The sequence below is a fragment of the Branchiostoma belcheri genome, unplaced genomic scaffold, assembly GCF_001625305.1.
Source record: "Branchiostoma belcheri isolate BF01 breed outbred unplaced genomic scaffold, Haploidv18h27 scaffold51, whole genome shotgun sequence".
Lineage (NCBI taxonomy): Eukaryota > Metazoa > Chordata > Leptocardii > Amphioxiformes > Branchiostomatidae > Branchiostoma > Branchiostoma belcheri.
In genome coordinates this window covers 418,039-436,486 of record NW_017804143.1, presented here as the reverse complement: position 1 = coordinate 436,486, position 18,448 = coordinate 418,039, and the positions used below count along the sequence as shown (strand labels likewise).

Below are 18,448 nucleotides of genomic sequence, written 5' to 3'. Positions count from 1 at the left end.
AATACAGTTGCAAAATGAGCAAAAATATACCGTAAGTTACAAAAAAATAAGTAAAAAACTATACCAATGTCGTAGAATGCCAAAATCAAACGAGAAAAGACGAAATTGTAAGGAAATGAACTTGAAGATTAGATTATTCGCCAAACCATATTCTGTCCAATTTGTTCAGCCCTCATGACCACGTAGATTTCATAATGAAAACAACTTTTTTTTTGCAAAACTTTTTTTTTATTCGCACGCGCGCATCAGTTTTGGGGCTCTCGGAGGATGTCATCCATATAATCAAATCAACATGGCCTTATGGCCATTCCGAGGACCATCCTTAATGTGCATCATTATCAGTAGCGGGGGAAGACAGTGATTGTTTTGGTGTTGATCACAACCAACTGTCCTCCCGGCCCCACTGCAACCCCTACAGGGTGTTCAGCACGGCGGGGGACAGCGATGAGGCGGACATATCTACCCCGGTCTGTGTACACCACCACGCGCTGGTTGTCTTTGTCCGCCACCAAGATGTGACCGGAACTGTCCGCACAGATGCCGCGAGGACGATTCAGGTCGCCACCACTCAGCCCCGGTCCTCCGAACCTCGACATGTACTGCCCGTTCTCATCGAACCTGTAGATGAAGTGGGTGTCGAAGTCGGAGACGAAGATGCTGTCTTCCCCGGTAACGGCGACGTGCATCGGCGTCTTCATCCGCTGCTGAGGACCGACTCCCCACACGACTTTCCCATTCGGCTGGAAGGCCTGCACACCACCACTGCGACCGTCAGACCAGGTGACGTAAATGTGGTTGTTGCGCAAGCCCGCAGCCATTCCGCGGTGCACTCCCCTGGGCACGTTGTCAGGGAGGTCAAACTTGGCTTTGAGCTGACCTTCCCTGTCCAACTGCACCAGGGAGTCAGGGCTGGCAGGGTACCCACTCATCAAGACCCACAGGTGACCATCTCTGTCGATGGACACATCAGATGGCTCTTTTGCCGGATACCCCAGCCCTGGTGCACCTTGCGGAAACTGGTACAGAAAGGCGCCTGCCATGCTGTACACCTGGAGTCGGGATTTGGTCTCGTCAGCCACCCAGATCTTGTTGTCGGGGGAAACCGCGACTCCGCGTGCGCGGCGCAGTTTTCCAGCCCCCGACTCATCGCCAAAGGTGATGACGGGTGCTCTGCTGGCATGATCTACGGGAACAACAGATTGACCTGATCATTGCCTACCACGTTAAATTTTTCTTTACTTCTCTGGCGTACAGTCGCCTTAATCAGGTCATATTTTACAGCCCCCACCCCTTATAACACAAACTGTTATGGGTTGGCATTGGATGTTTTCACGAACCTTCAGTGTCAGTTGAAACCGGCTTGTTGTTGGTTGTTGCAGGTCCTGCTGCAGTGATGCCGTGTGAGGGACCACGTCCGTGGACCGGACTCACCTAAACAGTTAGAATGGATTAAACTGTAAACAAACCACCATTTCTGCAACAAGCATGAGAAAAATTCTATAATTTCCATTTCGATTTCTTTCTACCACATATGTGATTTCCTGTAGTACAAAGACCTATCGAGCCTAAACATTGACAAAACTTCCTAGCGTCACCGTTACCCAATGTTGTAATTGGCAGATACCTAAAATTACAATGTGCATACAATGTGTATGAGAAACTGTAGTGCTTGACTTCTATATCTATGTCTAGTTTGTCTACCGTGTACAAGTATGCTAAATGAGCAGCCATCCCAAACCCAAGGAACACTGACAAGTACTGACCTTGATGACATCAGCCGATGCCCCTTGGTCAGTCTTCATCAGCGCAGTAGAACTTCGCCAGGCAGTTCTGTCAGCGGTGTTACGTCCTGATGTAGTTGTAGCCGGCTGTGAAGAGGTAAACAAACAAACAATACATTGGTTGTGCCCATTGATACAAAAGACAACGCGGTTTGAAGAAATCATATAGCTGACCTACCACAAACGCCATCTTATATCAATGTCAATGAATTTTTATTGCATATTCACGCTCTACATAAGTCAAATGCACTAAGTTAGATAAATTGGGTGCAAGTATAGAAGAAACAGGTGTTACATTTCTGTGCTACGTCTCTATCTACAGCATATATCTACAAGATATGTCTACAGGATCTCTTCTCTCCTTTTGAAACATGTACGAGGGTGGATCAAAAAGTTCTCGGCCTCACCTAGAAAACGTCGTGGCAGAAAAAAATTTCTTACACTATGTTTCAACATAGTCCCCTCTAACTGCAATGCACTTGGTCCAGTGATGTTCCGGGTTTGTTTTCCCCTTGTGGAAGAAGGTTGCATCTGGAGCCCCCAGATAGGGCTCACCCGCACTGATGACGTCATCATTACCATAAAAACGTTGACCACGTAAGTGGAACTTCAGTTTAGGAAATAGGTAGAAGTCCGAGGGTGCTAGGTCAGGTGAATTGGAAGGGTGGGGTTAGACTTCATAGCCAAATTCGTTTGCTGCTGTCACTGACCCCTGTGCTGTGTGGACAGGTGCATTGTCATCACGCCAGCTCGGTGCTTTCCTCTCCTTATCTCTTTGATCGTTGTCCTCAACTGTTGCTTTTCTGTTAAATAGTACTCCCCATTGATGTTTTAACCTATTCACAGGTATTCAGTCATGATTACTCCCTTGCTGTCCCAGAAAACAGAGACAAAACCCCTGTCAACGGATGAAACTCGATAAAACTTCTTGGGGGCCGGGAAACATTCTTCATTCATTGTTTGTTCTGTTGTTTTGATTTGGGGTGAAAGTGGTGAAACCATGTCTCATCTTGGGTGAAAAATGTTTTGAGGTAATTGCATGGATTGGACTGAATTCGTTCCTTGAAATGTCCAGCTTGTTTAACTTTTGATGTTCAGAAAACATTCTAGGCACCCACCTTACAGACAGGTTGCTCATCCCCAGGATGTCTGACAAAACATTGTGAACAGAGCCACAACACAGGCTAAAGACTCTGCTACATGTTGGACAGTCTCACATCTGTCATTTACTACCATGTGATGGATGGCCTCAACTGGATTGTCCATGGTGCTGATTTGTGGCATCCTGACATATGTTCATCTTTGGTGCTCACCTTGCAGCGCTTGTAGCTAGCAACCCACTTCTTTATAGTTGAATAAGAAGGAGAGTCCTCACCAAGTGTCCTGACCATGTGTTCATGGATTTCCTTACGAGAAAATCCCTTTTTATCGATATACATGATCACAGCACACGCTTCTGTTGCGGCCATTTTGTGATTTGCCCTCACCCGCCCCATTTTCACGGGGCGTCACGTGCTAACTAATGAATATAGAAATTTGAATTTTTGTGTGCAGTGATGTAAGACATCATAGTATACAGTTATACTAAAGAATAGGAGTTTGCCCTTTATTTTCTGGGTGAGGCCGAGAACTTTTTGATCCACCCTCGTATGAACAAATTTACATAGTTTTTCATTTACATCGTAGTGCTTGGATGTCATAATATGTTTGAACAATTCTATTCAATAGTTATATCGTTGTTTGGGCGTCACGAATACAGCTCAGAAGTCGCCTACGTACAGTTGTCTTCTGTTTTATGTCTACAATGGCTGCAAGTGTGGTGGATGTGCAACAATCCAAAAATCATGAATACTGACAAGTACTGACCTTGATGACGTCAGCAGCTGTCATCAAGGTCATTACTTCGTCAGGTCTCGTCACCACAGTAGAACTTTGCCAGGCAGTACTGCCACCAAAGGTGTTAGGTCCTTCTGTGCTTGTAGCCGACTGTAAAGTGGTAAATAAACAATGCCATGTTTTTGCATCGTTTTTAAGATAAAGTTGTTATCTGCAAGTCAACAATGATGAAAAAGTGGTATCTCCATCTGATGTGCTTTTTGTCTTTTTGACAGCTTTTTTTTCACAACCTTTTTTTTCACATTCATGATCATGAAAGTTCATCTGTGTTGGTAGTTACATGTTTAAAGTTCAAACTTTTCTTCCAACACAGAAAATTCTCTCACCTAGAGCTTTCGACCAGTCGCTCTGATCTTTCTCAGTAGACTGACCCAGTGAGGCTTGTCACGTGGCTTCTTTGAAGTGTGACGTCAACACTGGGTCAAAGGTATCTGGTAGACGATGTCGACTCCCCTCGCGGTTCAATGTAGAGTGATTTTCATATGTGAATTTGAAAAAAAAATCAATAAACTTACAGAGTCGTTGTATCCAGGTCTGGAGTAGAGGTGCGTCAGAAGTACAGACACCACGATCAGTAGTGTTACCATGGTAACGGACGATATGGCGGCGCACATCAGCAGGCGGGGGACTGGTGATGACGTAATCGTTCCCAAACGGTACGGCTCTCCGGGGCTGGGCCGACGCCTATGCGGGGGACAGTAAAGAAATACATCATTTGTGTTACTTAAGATTCCTCTCCTGATGATTTTGTGTGGAAAATCAAAATACTATGTGTGTTAATTGTGGTTGCTAACAAAAGCACAGAGATTAGGAAAGATGAGGAAATAGTAAACAATAGTCAATTCCATAGCCTACTTTACACATCAAAGAACTCATTTCACCAAACGTATGAAAGAGACAATTGTGTTGTTACATATACCAACCTTGAGGGTGGTTAACGTTGGAGTCGTACATGGCGTTCGGCTGCAGCTGATTGATGATGGCTTGCGGGTTCAGCAGCATCTGTGGCCAGCTCGGCAGTTGTTGGGCCCCGCCGGGCGGTCCTCCGGGCCTCGGTGTTGACGGGACAGGTGGCGGGCCGTCATCCCGGTTCAGAGCTGGCCCGAGACCCTGTCTGAACGTGTCGTCATTCTCGTACGTGTGTGCGGCGGCCGCCGCAGGCTGGGACCCGTCGGTGGTTCCTCCTGGCCTCGGGGACTTGGGAAGGGTCGGAGCGCCGAGAGCGTCGCGGTTCAGAGGCTGTCCCAGACCCATGAACGTCTCCCCATCCTCGTACATGTGTGCGGCGGCCGCTGCAGGCTGGGCCCCGCCGGTGGTTCTTCCGGGCCTCTGGGTAGAGTGGACCGGCCGGGCGCTGCGGACATCTCGGTTCAGAGGTTGCCCTGGGCCGTCTGCCGGACCGCCCGAGGCTGTCATCTCGGCTTGGGCTGCCCCGACCACTTCTTTGGGAGTCGTTTGTTGGTCATCGGGTTCTACAACCAAAGAGAAGTACATATTAGCAATTTATCATTCAATGTAATTTATTTCCTTATCGAAAAGTCTCCAAATGATACAATTAACTCCTGTCTTGTACTGGTGTCCATACCTATCCACATGCATGCTAGATACGACTTATGATGTTTACAAAACCACAATACTGCCCACGCACAGAAACATATTCATCATCTTGCCAAGTTTTTTCTACATTAAAAAGAGTTTTAAGATATCATACTACAAATATTTGAAGATTATGTAAGTGTGGTTGTGAATAAAAAGTCCGTTGAAGACCACATCCACCAAATTGCGTGTATTGTAAGTTGCAATTGACACAATTATACAATCTATGCGTTGTCATGTTCACATTTTAGAAGTAACTTACAAACATGTCACGAGTATGAAATTACCATAATGCGCCAGTATAGGTTGGTGGCATTTGAAATTATGCAAATTGGGCGGCCTTATTTACATAATTAACATCCACTCACTCAAAGTAACGTATATCATATGATAATAGCGTAATATACCGGAATTATCAAATTTCCTAATTAAAGATGTAAATAACATTCTCCGTGCACAACAGCTCGCATTTCACCATGCACAACAAAAATCGTCTCTGCATTTCCTATATAGAGTGATTCCTGACGAGAAGAACTATTAAGACCTCAGCTACGTCACTGGCAGAATGTATAGAAACAGTACTGCAGTACCAAGGAAAGCGGATAGGAGGCACATAATGTCCATCGAGCATTGTCATTCAAGACCTACAAGCGTATAAAATATCGTCACAAGTCTACAGACACAGGCCATCAGTAGCTTCTTGGGTTATGCTGGCTGGAAAACATACAAACACACAAACAAACACAATTGTACATTCATCCGACATTTTACATTTGAAAAAAGAACGATATAGAAAAATATATCTATTATACATTAGACTGGAAGTTGAGATTTTATTGAAATCCTAAAAATGTACAAAATACTATCAAGATATTATATCAGAAACATATTGTCCAGAAGATGATATCGTCAAATACAAGTATGCAACCGGACAACAATTTTTTCAGTACAAACAGAGACTTACTTTATCAACCAATCTGTAAACAAGAGTGTGAAGAAGGCCTAACTTTGTTGGAGCAAACAAAAGACCTGGATTAAATGTAATCCTAACTAAATTTCTGACATTCTTTTATGATGCGGTTATAATGACCTCCAGTGTAAAATGAAAAATAATATAGTGTAAGAGAAATAAAATATAAAACAAAGGTGAGAACTCCTTTCCTCCCTGCCTGGATTTACTAGTACTTCACTTGGAACACTGTATTAAACCCAACACAAAATTGCCCGTCCCAATATCAAATACATCACTCTGTATCAAGCCATGCCTGACAAATGGACATCTCTGATCAAAACTCACTGTTGCAGCCCAACAATGTGTCTCTGTCTGACCATATGGTGACCGTGGTTCAAAGAAAAGTGAGGACAAAATCTTGTAAATTGTTGTACACTTCATTCATTCATTCAACCACAGGATGTGTAGCCATGCTCCCATAAACTGGCAATCACACTTCAAGGTCATAAACTAAATGAATATTGTGATGCGGAAAAAACGGTCTTGAAAAAGATTTATGATAAATCAGAGGGGAAATAATCAAAGATGACATTGAAATCCTCAAACGGATGTACAAAGAAACATTATCGAAATATTATAGGCAGAATGACAATGTAACCGAAGATAAGCTCTATGACAAATGTCTTGAAAATATGAAACTGGACAACAATACAAGCAGAAAATTACTTTATCAATTAATCACTAACCAAGAGTGCGAAGAAATTCTATTTGTTGTGAGGGCAAACAAAAGAACTGGATTAAATGGAATCATAACTAAATTTCTTAAATTCTTTTAATAATGGGGTCATGGTAACCTCTCCCGTGTGAAATATAGAAGTAATATGGTGTAACAAAAATATAAACTCACAAGTCAGAACTGCCTTTCTACAAAGAATAATTCGTCTTTGTAAAGGATTCATTTCCTTCAAAAGACTTTGTTTTCTGTATTGATGTTGAATAAGTCACTCTAAATCAATCCATACCTACTACATGGACAAATCTAACCACAACTCACTATTACTCGTAGAAAAGCTCTACTACTGGATGAAACAAAAATATGGACAAAACCTGGCACATGTGGATCCAAACTCTCATAAGAATGGCAAATACTCTCCACGGGCTCGAGCAAAATGGAGGGAGGAATGCAGAAAACAGCAAAATATATTTCTTTTTCTCGGCTAATACGGTTTCTGAAAAAAGATGTTCTAACATCTTTTTTAAATAAAATGGAAATAAAATACTTAAAAGTATTTTATTTCCATCTTAAGCATTTTGTTCTCTGCCAATACCTATAAATGCCACCCCATTGCCAGACCCAACATTGAACAGGTCACTCTATATTAAGCCACATGGACAACTCCTATCAACACTCACTGTTGCACAGATAACAGCCTTACAATTAACACTACAATACCGTCCCCTCATTTGTATTCCCCTCAAAATAGGGACAAAACCTTGAAAATTGTTCCATACTTCATTCATTCAGGCAAACTCCCATAAATAATGGAGATCATTCTAAGGGGGCATGAACTAAAAATGATATGGTGTAACAGACAAATAACATCACAAGGCAGAACCCTATTATTTCATCAGTGGATCTAGAGGAACTTGTCTTTGTGAAGGGTATATTTCTCTTGGAAGAATACCTTTCTGTGTATCAATCCCTAATACTTAATGCCAGACCCAATATTTGAATGGGTCAAATACTACATGTATCCCACTATGCATGGATCCAGTCAACGTAACTACACGTAGTCGGTTTACATGAAAATTCATGACTGGAATTTACCAACTTAATGGTCTGCTCCTGGCTGTCAATCATAGGACAGGTTTACACGGGCAAAAATAGCATTTGGGCTACGTGGAACGACGCGCGGCGCATTTTGTGCGACAGATTTTTTAGCGTGTAAACAACATCCGACACCGAAGCGAGGTGCCGCACGTCGATTTTCTGTGGCGCCCCTGGATGTGCCACACGAAAGTCGGATGTGCCACACGGTGGTGGAGGTTGTTTACACGCTAAACAGATCTGTCGCACAAAATGCGCAGCGCGTCGTTCGACGCAGCTCAAATGATATTTTTGCCCCGTGTAAACCGGGCCATAGACAGTTGCCATGGCAACGGAATAGTCTATACTTTGTATATGAAAACACTAGTTTTTGAAATCTGTACCTGAAGTTCAGGACTAAAATCAGATCGTCGCAAAAAGGTAGTGTAGGTCGGTATGAACCCGTTAGATATACAGTTACCCCAAGAGCAAGTGAGAATATTGAATACTGACGCAGCGGTTGTCATTAATACTAATTAGCCTCCTTGGCAGACTTGCCCCGGTGAAAAACTCTCTCCCCGGCAAACTCCCTCGGCGGCAAGACCGTCCCTCAGCGGCATAACTCGCGTCGCTCCCCGAAAAAAAAATATTAACGCCGCCACCCCACAAGTCTGCGAAGGAGGCTAGATACTAATCGTGTTACATGTAGATGTTGCACTGGTATTGGTATTAGAAATTAAGGTACACAATTTAAAAATTATCACAGGAATGTTATTTGTCTACAAACATCTGATTTTTTGTTTAGTTTTGTTGTGTTTTTTGCTTTGTTCTTGCAACTTTTTAAAAAATTTTCTGAAGACACGAAATATGTGTAAAAATATGTTCCACAAATACTGGACAACTACTTGGAGGTTCATTTAAAAAAAATTACCTACTACCCGGGGTAAGCGCCAAAAATTGCTCTTCCAGTATATTTTACTTTGTTAGTTCATAAAGAAATCATAATTGATAGGGTTGTGTTTCGTCACGGTTGTAGCTGATTTGTGGACCAAACAGACAGGGTGGGGGTATATGTTGTCATTTCTAGGCTGGTGGTGTTCTACATGTATCTAGTTTTGTGCATGTAATGTTAGATTTAAACTGACCTGACGGTAGATCTAGATCTGCCCCGTACATCGGGTTCAGCGGCAGCTTGACGAGGTCTTCCTCCCGTAGCCTGTGCCGGTACACGCCTGCCGTTTTTCCGTCTCTCTGGTTGGGGCGGATCGGCGTCACCGATGGTTCGTCTGGAGCCTGTTCGGGGGGACGAGGCGATAGTCCCGGGGTCTCGTCCGTGTGACGAGTCGGTACCTGGTACGCGATCGGTATCTGGAAGGAACGGTTTATTTATTTACTTCAAAGGACATTATATAGCCGTTATAGGAGCTGAAAAGGAGTATACTTTATACGATGTCTTTGAAAAGTGATACAACTTGACCATTAATTAAAGTAATGATAATTAAAGTAATTAAACAAAAAAGCTATCCACATTCCTCTGTCTTTATTTATTTCTATATCACAATTACTGACGAAGTCTACCAACCTTCCAGGCCCTTCTTCCACCTCTCCATCTAGAGCGACGAGACGGGCCCGGGCTCTGTTCGGTGGAACGGGTCGGTAGCTCGAGAGTCTGATCGGGGGGACGGGAGGGCTCCTTCCGGGCCTTTCTTCCACCTTTCCGTCTAGCGCGGTGAGTCGGATCCTCCGGACCAGCCGGTAGCCCCTGCTGAGGCTGTTTGGGGCGACAGGACGGGTCCGTCCAGGTCTGTTTGGGGCGACAGGACGGGTCCTGCCGGGACTGTTTGGGGGGAAGAGGCGGCGGTACCTCCGGATCCTGGCGGTTGAAGCCCCCCTGGAGGACTGACATCTCTATTTCTTCCCCCTCCAGACGCGGTGTCTCCCGTGGGTCAGCCATCACTACGGATATCTGTCTGTTCGCTGTTCAGACCTGCTGTAGTCCGTCTGCCGGCGGCGCACCCGCCAGCCAGCACTTCGGCTGGGGCATAATCTGGAGCTGATCTGAGCTCAGGTCTTACCTGGTCTTTTATGAATAATAATAATTTTCTAGAAATTGGATGTTTGGCTGTTTACATGCATAACCAACACGAGTGACTTACCACGTATTAGTGTGTATTTCCGTAATATTTTACTTCTGGACTATGATAAAAAACCAAGACTGTTGATGTTGCAGTATCAACTCTTGTTATAATAATTATATAAAAAAGCAGAATATCGTGCCGTCTACTTCGTAGTGGAGAGCCTTTTTCACGGATCACGTAAACAAGCTAGCCTTCGGCATACCGTAGACTTATTTTCCAGAATAGCGGATAGCTTGCGTTTCTGAATGTCGTAACTAAAAGAGATGAAAGGAGTTATTTTTTCAGATGTTGCGACACAGAGGTGTGGGGTAATATTAATGTGGACTGATATTAATGTTCTTGGAATTAACCCTGTTGTGTTTTCCCTTGAAGAGCTTTTTTTAAGTACTAGCGGATGTCAATTTATGACATTTTGCATGGTTTAGGCTAGGTTTAAGTAGCCACACACGTCATAGACACCCCAACGATTGAGGGTCCACGAATATGACATGGACAATTATGCTCGGTAACGAGCTACTGCCGATGATGATGAGATCTATTCGTTACGACACTAGCCAAGCCTTTTTAAAACGTAAGTCCGAGTATGGAAATTTTTGGAAAGTTTTGCCCTCTTGCACAGCACCTTATTGTTTGGTTTGCTGTTTATATCTGCTGTAGTTCGTCAGCACTTCGCTGGCACATAATCTGGTGCTGATCTGAGCTGTGTTCTAACCTAGTCTCTCATGGATAGCAACCACTCTAATGGACCGTTCCAGATCGAACGCATCGAATCCTATTTCGAATCCCTGTTCTATTTCGAACACCTCCGTCAAACTCAGCGCGGGAAATCTAAAAGCAGCAAACTAAGTTGATGTCTGCTTGATAAAAACTGCTTGTTTTACATGTGAAACTGAATTTGTAATGTGTAAAAATTGGATGTTTGGTTGTTTTCATGCATAACCAAAACGGGTGACTTACCACGTATTAGTGTGTATTTCCGTATTGTTTTGATACTGGACTATGATAAAAACCAAGCCTGTTGATATCGTAGCATAAACTCTTGTTATTAATTATTATAAAAAAACATAATTATGTGCCGTCTATTTTGTTTAGGATAGTGTTTTTCACTGATCACGTAAACAAGCTCTCCTTTGGCATATCGTAGACTTATTTTCCTGCATGCCGGATAGCTTGTGGTTATGAATATTGACAACATAAAAGAGATGAAAGGAGCATTATTTTCCCTCCAAATTCGCGACACAGGGATGTGTATTAATATTAATGTTTTTTTGGCCATTTCTGTTGTGTTTTCTCTTATTTCTCAAGTTTCCTTGAAAACAAGTTTGGCAAGGTTATTGAATGTACAAACATGTATTTGCGATTGCGCTTCATTAGTAGCAAATAAAAGTACAAAAGCCAAAAAATACTAGTAACCACCAAATATACATTCTAGATAATTTTATTTAAATCAGAGATATACTCAATATGTCAACATCCTAATCCGATATTCAAGGACGATTTTTACAAAATCATGTTAGGCCACAGCAAGTAATTTATATGGATGACGTCAGTGCGCGATGATAATGTTATAACCTACTTTGTAGTTGAGACGTCTACTATGTCTATGTCTACTATCCGGGGCCTAAAACAAGACGTAAGTTTACTACTTTGGGGGCCCGGGAATAAAATGTTGCCACAATGATAATACTTTATACGAGACTGACCTTTACAGAGTACCTTATTGTTGACGCTGCGAAAGTGTAACATTACCCCCTCTTCATTGCCCAGAAGAGAGTTAGTAACGGAAGGAACTTTGAACACAGTTTCGATGGCCCTTGGTATGGAGACGAGTGGGTGTAGAGTTTCGGTGGCCTTTATACGTATACGTCAAATGTCTAAGGTCCATCGAAACTGAGAGCAAAAAACGAAGTACGTCACGCTTTAATGAGTTGTAGTTTTATTGTCGGAAAAAGTTGGACATGTAGGCTTGATACACCCCATTAAAGCCGGTGTCACAGTGATTTCGCCCCCCCCCCACCTTATTTCGCCCTCCCCAAGTCGCCATCCTTACCGATTTCGCCCTCCCCGCTAGTAATTTGGTGCCTCGCCCTCTTTAGCAATTTCGCCCCCCCCCCAAAAAAAATCAGTTATTTCCTCGAAAGCTTCAATTTTAGCATGTCCAAGTACACAAATTTGGTGAATAATTCTAATCATAGTATGTATTTCGTTGTATTCTGTATTCAGGGAATTATGTTGTATGTATACATTCAAAATTATTTTACCAATGAATCTATGCTGTTGAGCATAGCAACAGGGAATACTTCAACCAAGCAGGTTACTTCCTTGCTTCATCCCGTAATGATATCGTTAGAACAAATTTGTGTGCCTGCCATAATTTGCAGTGTGTTCATTAAATCATGCCAGTTGACAGGCTGTAATTTTTAATTAAACCTCGCCTGAATAACTTCATTGTTGTTCGCCATGTTTCTTTTCTTCCTGCCCTGAAGCTTTTTACTCCATTCTTGCTCTCCGTGACTGTCCTGCATTCACCGAAAAAAGACTACAACACATTTGGTGGTTTAGGTTAATCTTTTTGATAAACTTTTATCACTTGAGATAGAACACAGGACCTGTTGTGTAACGGATGTGTGAGTGCTTGTGACGGATAGAGGTGACAGGCTACCATTCGATGATTAATGGTATTGCAGTACAGGATGTATCACAGTACCTGGCATGTACTCTTGCATCATACATAATTCAGTTGGCCTGTGTTGGGAGGCCATACGTTTGCGTGTGTGTGTTTTTGTTTGTGTGTGTGCATTTGTGCGTGTATCTCTCTCTCTCTCTCTCTCTCTCCCTCTCCCACTCTCTCCCTCTCCCACTCTCTCTCTCTCTCTCTCCCCCTCTCCCACTCTCTCTGTTTCTTCGTGTGTTTGTGTATGTGTTTGTGTATTTATGTGTATGTTGTTGCTGTTGTTGTGTCAGCAATTCTGAAGTATTCTGGTGTTTTGAAAAGTTTTGAACACCAATTGAAGAACGACAAAGATCGATCTCTTTCTCTTTCAAATTTATTGAGAGTATATAGCAATACATATTGTACGCATCGATTTCTGTGGATAATTTTGATATTCCATTTTACAAAAATTAAGCCTATTCTATTGCATACTGATATCTGTGAGGCGAAAATACGATGCTGTTGACGGAAAACGCTTCCCTGATTCGTATAATAGGCTGGTGGTTCCAGCTAATTATTGGTGGCACCAAAAATAAAGTTTGTCTCTGGGCTATATATCCAGCACATCAGGTATTAAATAATGACGAAGATTTTCTAAAAAAATTGTTGTAATTGTCAATTTCAGACTGGTTTCCTCATCCAGAATATTTTGGTATAGCCACTTTGAAATCCGAATGAAGAAATAAGAACAAACAGATGACCTTACGGACGAATTTGAGTAGACCAGTCCCACATAGCCCCGCCCACGTCACGTCCGTCAAAACGTAGAAATACTCGCACAATCTAAGGCCACGCCGATTTAATTTTATGGATGACATCCGCGCGCGCATTGATTTTCGCCCGATTTAAAAAAAAAAAAAAGATCACGTATTCCGAGGCTCTGGCCTGGCTTTAGGCCTGGGTAGTGCATGGTGGTGATAACTCTGGTTGACGGCAGCCAGGCTACCGAAGCTCCAAGACTCAAGAACTCAGTACATACGTACAGCAGTGTCGATTCATATATTCCGCAAAAATCCAGCATGTGTCGGCCTGTCGTATACGTCGCTATGTAATGCGCCAAATTCACAATACCAGGTTTGTATTCCTGTGGTTTTGTAGCATTTTTATTTTTGGCCGGATTTTTATTTTTTTTCGCCCGCGCGCACTAGTTTGGGGGTCTCCAGAGGATGTCATCCATAAAATTAAATCGGTGTGGCCTAAAATAATGAAAATGCAAATACGTGATTGGCATGCAGCCACTCTCTCTCTCATTGGTCGAACAGCTAATTACTACGCTATCATTGGCTGAACTGATAATTGTGATGGACAGTCAGCATCGGTCATGAAGGGACCATCCTCGTGATAAGAACATGACCAGTATTTTGGCAGAAGGGAAGACATTTTGCATTTAAGTTTGAATTTAAAGCACAACGAATGCCGAAGACAACATAAAAGAAAAGTCTACCCGCTCTGATAACAGTTAACAGAAAGACTATATGAAGCCTATTATAATATAGTCGACGCAGACCTTCGTTTTTACAAGATCTAACCACTAACAAAATATCATTACAATCCACCCGACCCATAGCTTCTTCAAACAACAGACACACCGAAGAAACGGACAATCAAACTGTGACCACATGTTTCTGGGATTGTTTCTACCCTGTTTAAAAAAGACCATAAAGTGTGAAACTTTCTCCTCTACGGTTTATTAAGAAAGATACAGTATACATGGTTGTGCCGCACTCAAGCAAAATGGCGTATATTTGGACTCCGAGCAGATCTTTCGATGGCTGCAAAGACAGTTACCATTTGGCACCCGAAGCGTGCGGGAAAAAGATACCAGTGCAAAAAAACACACGAGAAAAACGCTTAAAGCACATCAAATATACATGTAAGTCGAAGCCTAAACCTGTGCTTGGAGAGTAACGTTGGATAAAAAAAGAAACTCTTTTACCATCGGAACAAAAAAAAAAACAATTAGAAATTGCACACCACTCCTGCGGATAGTGTACAAGCAGGGAAAATAATTTTCACAAAAGAACGGTAATATTTCACTAGTTTAGAACTACTGGTAAGAATTGGTGGAATGTGCAGTGTCGAACTTTAGTCTGAGCAGTAACCCAGAAATACATGCAGTATGCAATACAAAAACAAGACAGAACCAGAAAAAAATACTAAAAACTACCTGTGATGTAGTTACAATGTTATTTTACATTCAACATTTGAACCAGTACCGATATCGATGAAGAACACTAAACCCAACTTGGGTACTATTGATTTGATATGGCTGTGAAACAAGAAAATTGTAATTATTGAACTACCAACCCGATGAAACTATCTACGTATACATGTACCACAAAAAGTCGAAGTTGTCTAGAAAATAATTTGCCTCACACTACATATGATTTTTCTTACACTACATAAGTCTTTCACTGTCTCTTACCCTCTCTGTCACACAAACACACACACACAACTTAGCCCGTATCAGCGCTACCCCCCTCCCGAAAAATTTAAACGATCAGCCGCTCCAAGAATTTTGCGAAAGAGGCAACTCACACACACATACTCCATTGTTAACAGAGTAAAAAACGCAGTTTGTGCCGACTGTCTAAAAGGCTGCTGAAAGGATACGTGAAAACCCGAAAATACTCATCTATCCGCACCTACGGAAAGACAACGTAACGACGATCTTTACGTACTCTTATAAGAGGTGTACAGATGCCGCGGAGGGAATATATGTCGCCCAAAATACTGTCTCCGCCGCAAAACTCAATCAGCCACCCCCCTAAAAATTATCGCCGCCGCATCACAAGTCTCTAAGGAAGGAGGTTATGTAAAGAAGAACTATAAGTTGACGTTAAGCATGGTTTAAGCATCCGTAAATACCGTTTGTTTCCGTGCCGGCTGTGGATACAGAGCTTCGCGTCCAAGAGTCCTCACGTGGCACGTAAGGCGAGTTACAGTACCAGCGTTACGCACCAGGTGAGACCTGTGGCCGCGAGCAAGTCGCCGTCTCCCCGCCCCAGTCCCTGGCCTGGCCTGGCGGACCGGCATCTCTCCAGCACTTGGCTCCATTGTTAGTGGTTAAGTGTCCATACATGATGGATATTTTAAATACGCTAACCAACAAATCGTACGTAGCTGTCGTTTTGCTTGTCTTACTTCGATTTTAGCACGTACTGACGACTTTTTAGCTGTGAAGTAGTTACCGCTTAGGGTTCCAGTCTTCCGACGAGAAAGAAAATGATTTGAATGTGCTTCGTCAAGTAGTTACACAATTTCATAAACAAAAAAAGAAGATGTTTTTTGGGGGAGGGAGTAGTTGTCGATCGCTTTAGATCGGGCAAAAAATCCTTTTTTGTTTGTACGAAAAAGACGTCTATACAAAAAGTTAGTTCTATACATAGCTTCAGCCACAGATGGGATTTCTTCCATGACTTACAGACTTTCTTACCCGCACATGCACGCTAATAAAACAAAGGTAGTCTGGAAACATATTCCGCAGCACTCCGGACGCACAACCTTGTCCGTACTCCTAGATCCTCCGGCGTTTCCTGCAATATTGGTGGACGGACGCAATCTCCAAGTAGATGTAATGAGTGTTTGACACCTTTCTAGTAGCGCACATTTTCAACTCTTCGCACCTGGGAGGTAGCTAGCCCCGAGAAAGCAGCCAAAACTAGAGATAGAACATATAAACGCCAGAAAAGGACGCGAAACTCCAGCAAAACTAACCCCAGTCGAACCATCTGCTTGGAGCACGGGGCGTTCGGCGGTGTAGTCGGACCGCCTTTTTATACACGTTGGGCGCATGTGTCAGAGCCAGGTCTTGTGACTGGGAAAATTAGTGACGAAACACTTGTGACAGTCTTGTGACTACCTCGTGACGGTCTAATTGCTTTAATTTGGCCTCTGTATTGTCGGCGGAACCCTTCGCTTGTTTCTTCGTGGAAGAAGACACGCATGTGAGGACAATAAGGCCGACCTGACATCGCAGACGTCCTTCGGAGTTTGAAGGTCACGAAAGTAAGAACCAAAGACGAAGGAAAAGCACCTGTCCGAGAAAAAAAAAGTAGCACAGAAGACAATTTGGGCACGTGACGTTCTGTAAAATTGTCTTTTAAAGCTGCATTATGTAACAATATAATAAGGACGATACAGAATTATATAAAGTAAATGTTCTGGTCAGTTCTTTACAGAGTACTAGTATACGTAAGTTGAATCAACCCTACTCCATTGCAAATAAGTCCTATTCAGGAAGGGTAGGTGACAAAATATGACACCTTACGAGTGTGTTTAAAAGTTACTAAACACAGCTGCCAGCCATGTTTGTTTACGTTCTGGTATTTTGTGGTGGCACCACGAATTCATACGCCCCTTGAAATCTACTTACATATTGTATCGGGCTGTTGTGTGATCGCAAACTATACCGGTAAGTAAGTCACAGTTTTTTAATCGAATAGTAAAAGGAAAAAGAGTTAGGGGAAGACACAGAGTCACATACTTAGACAATCCACGTAGTGACACAAACCTGCAAGATCTACAAGGAGCTACGAAGTGCCATGTAGGACATCAGACATAGTGAAGAAGTCTCTGGATTGTGAGTAAGAAAGGAAGGAAGAAATAGTAGAAAGACGTATTTCCTTGGTATTCGTTTGTTCAGATTTTCCAAATTTGTGGAAGTATTGGCATGACAGGTGACTATCACCTTTTCGCGATGTCAACCGTGAGACCGGACGGTAAGGTTTGAGCCACTCACACCGGGAAGGACCCCTGCTCTTTTCGGTAAGTGTGATGGGATTTTGACGTGTGGCCTTCCTCAGAAACGGGACCTGCGTATACGTAGCGTGCGTAGTCCAATGGTTAGCGGCCCTGCCACTCCAAGAGGTTGGGAGTTCGAACCTCGGCTGCTGTCGCTCACCCGACATGCACGCTACTGGAAGGGGTAGCAGTCCTTCGGACATTTAACTTTCACCAATCGGTGCCCTCCCCTCCTCTCTAAAGGCGCCTGTCTACTTTTTGTCTGGTCCACTGTTCATCGTACTTGTCGAAAAGAGCTAGGGGAATTTGCAAAAGCCTGTAAGTACTAAATACAGTCATACTGTCTGTCACAACCAGTGGGAGATTAGCTCTTCAGTGAGCTTAAAACTTGATCGAGATCCAGCGTCAAGTCCTGTCCGAGAGAACGTCCCTAACCGAAGCTATGTACTAATATTTCATTGTTACGGGCGTAGAGTGAGTGGCTGACACAACATTGTGGTCAGCCAGCTAGCAGGGGTTCGATCCCACAACTATCAGTCTCTAACAGTCAACAATCCTCACCACATGACCACTTTGCCACCTAAAATATTTTCTTTCACAAATCTGCGCCCTCCCCTTCTTTCTTAAGGCTTTTAAGTCTATTGTTTACCTTCTTTTAACCTCATTTATAGCCTCGTGATCTGCTAGACATATGAGAGGCTTGTGATTTAAATAAGATGCAAGTTATAATTAAGGCGGCGTAAAGTACTCAATTAGAGGGCCTGTCACGACGACAAGCATGGCCATCGTCATATATATAAAATTTGACGGCGAAAAAAATTG

At 42.9% G+C, this 18,448-nt stretch overlaps 1 pseudogene; it reads right to left on the bottom strand.

Annotated features, from left to right (window-relative positions):
• Positions 1-259: 259 nt before the first annotated feature.
• On the bottom strand, positions 260-9,986 carry LOC109480427 (annotated as a pseudogene).
• Positions 9,987-18,448: the final 8,462 nt, after the last annotated feature.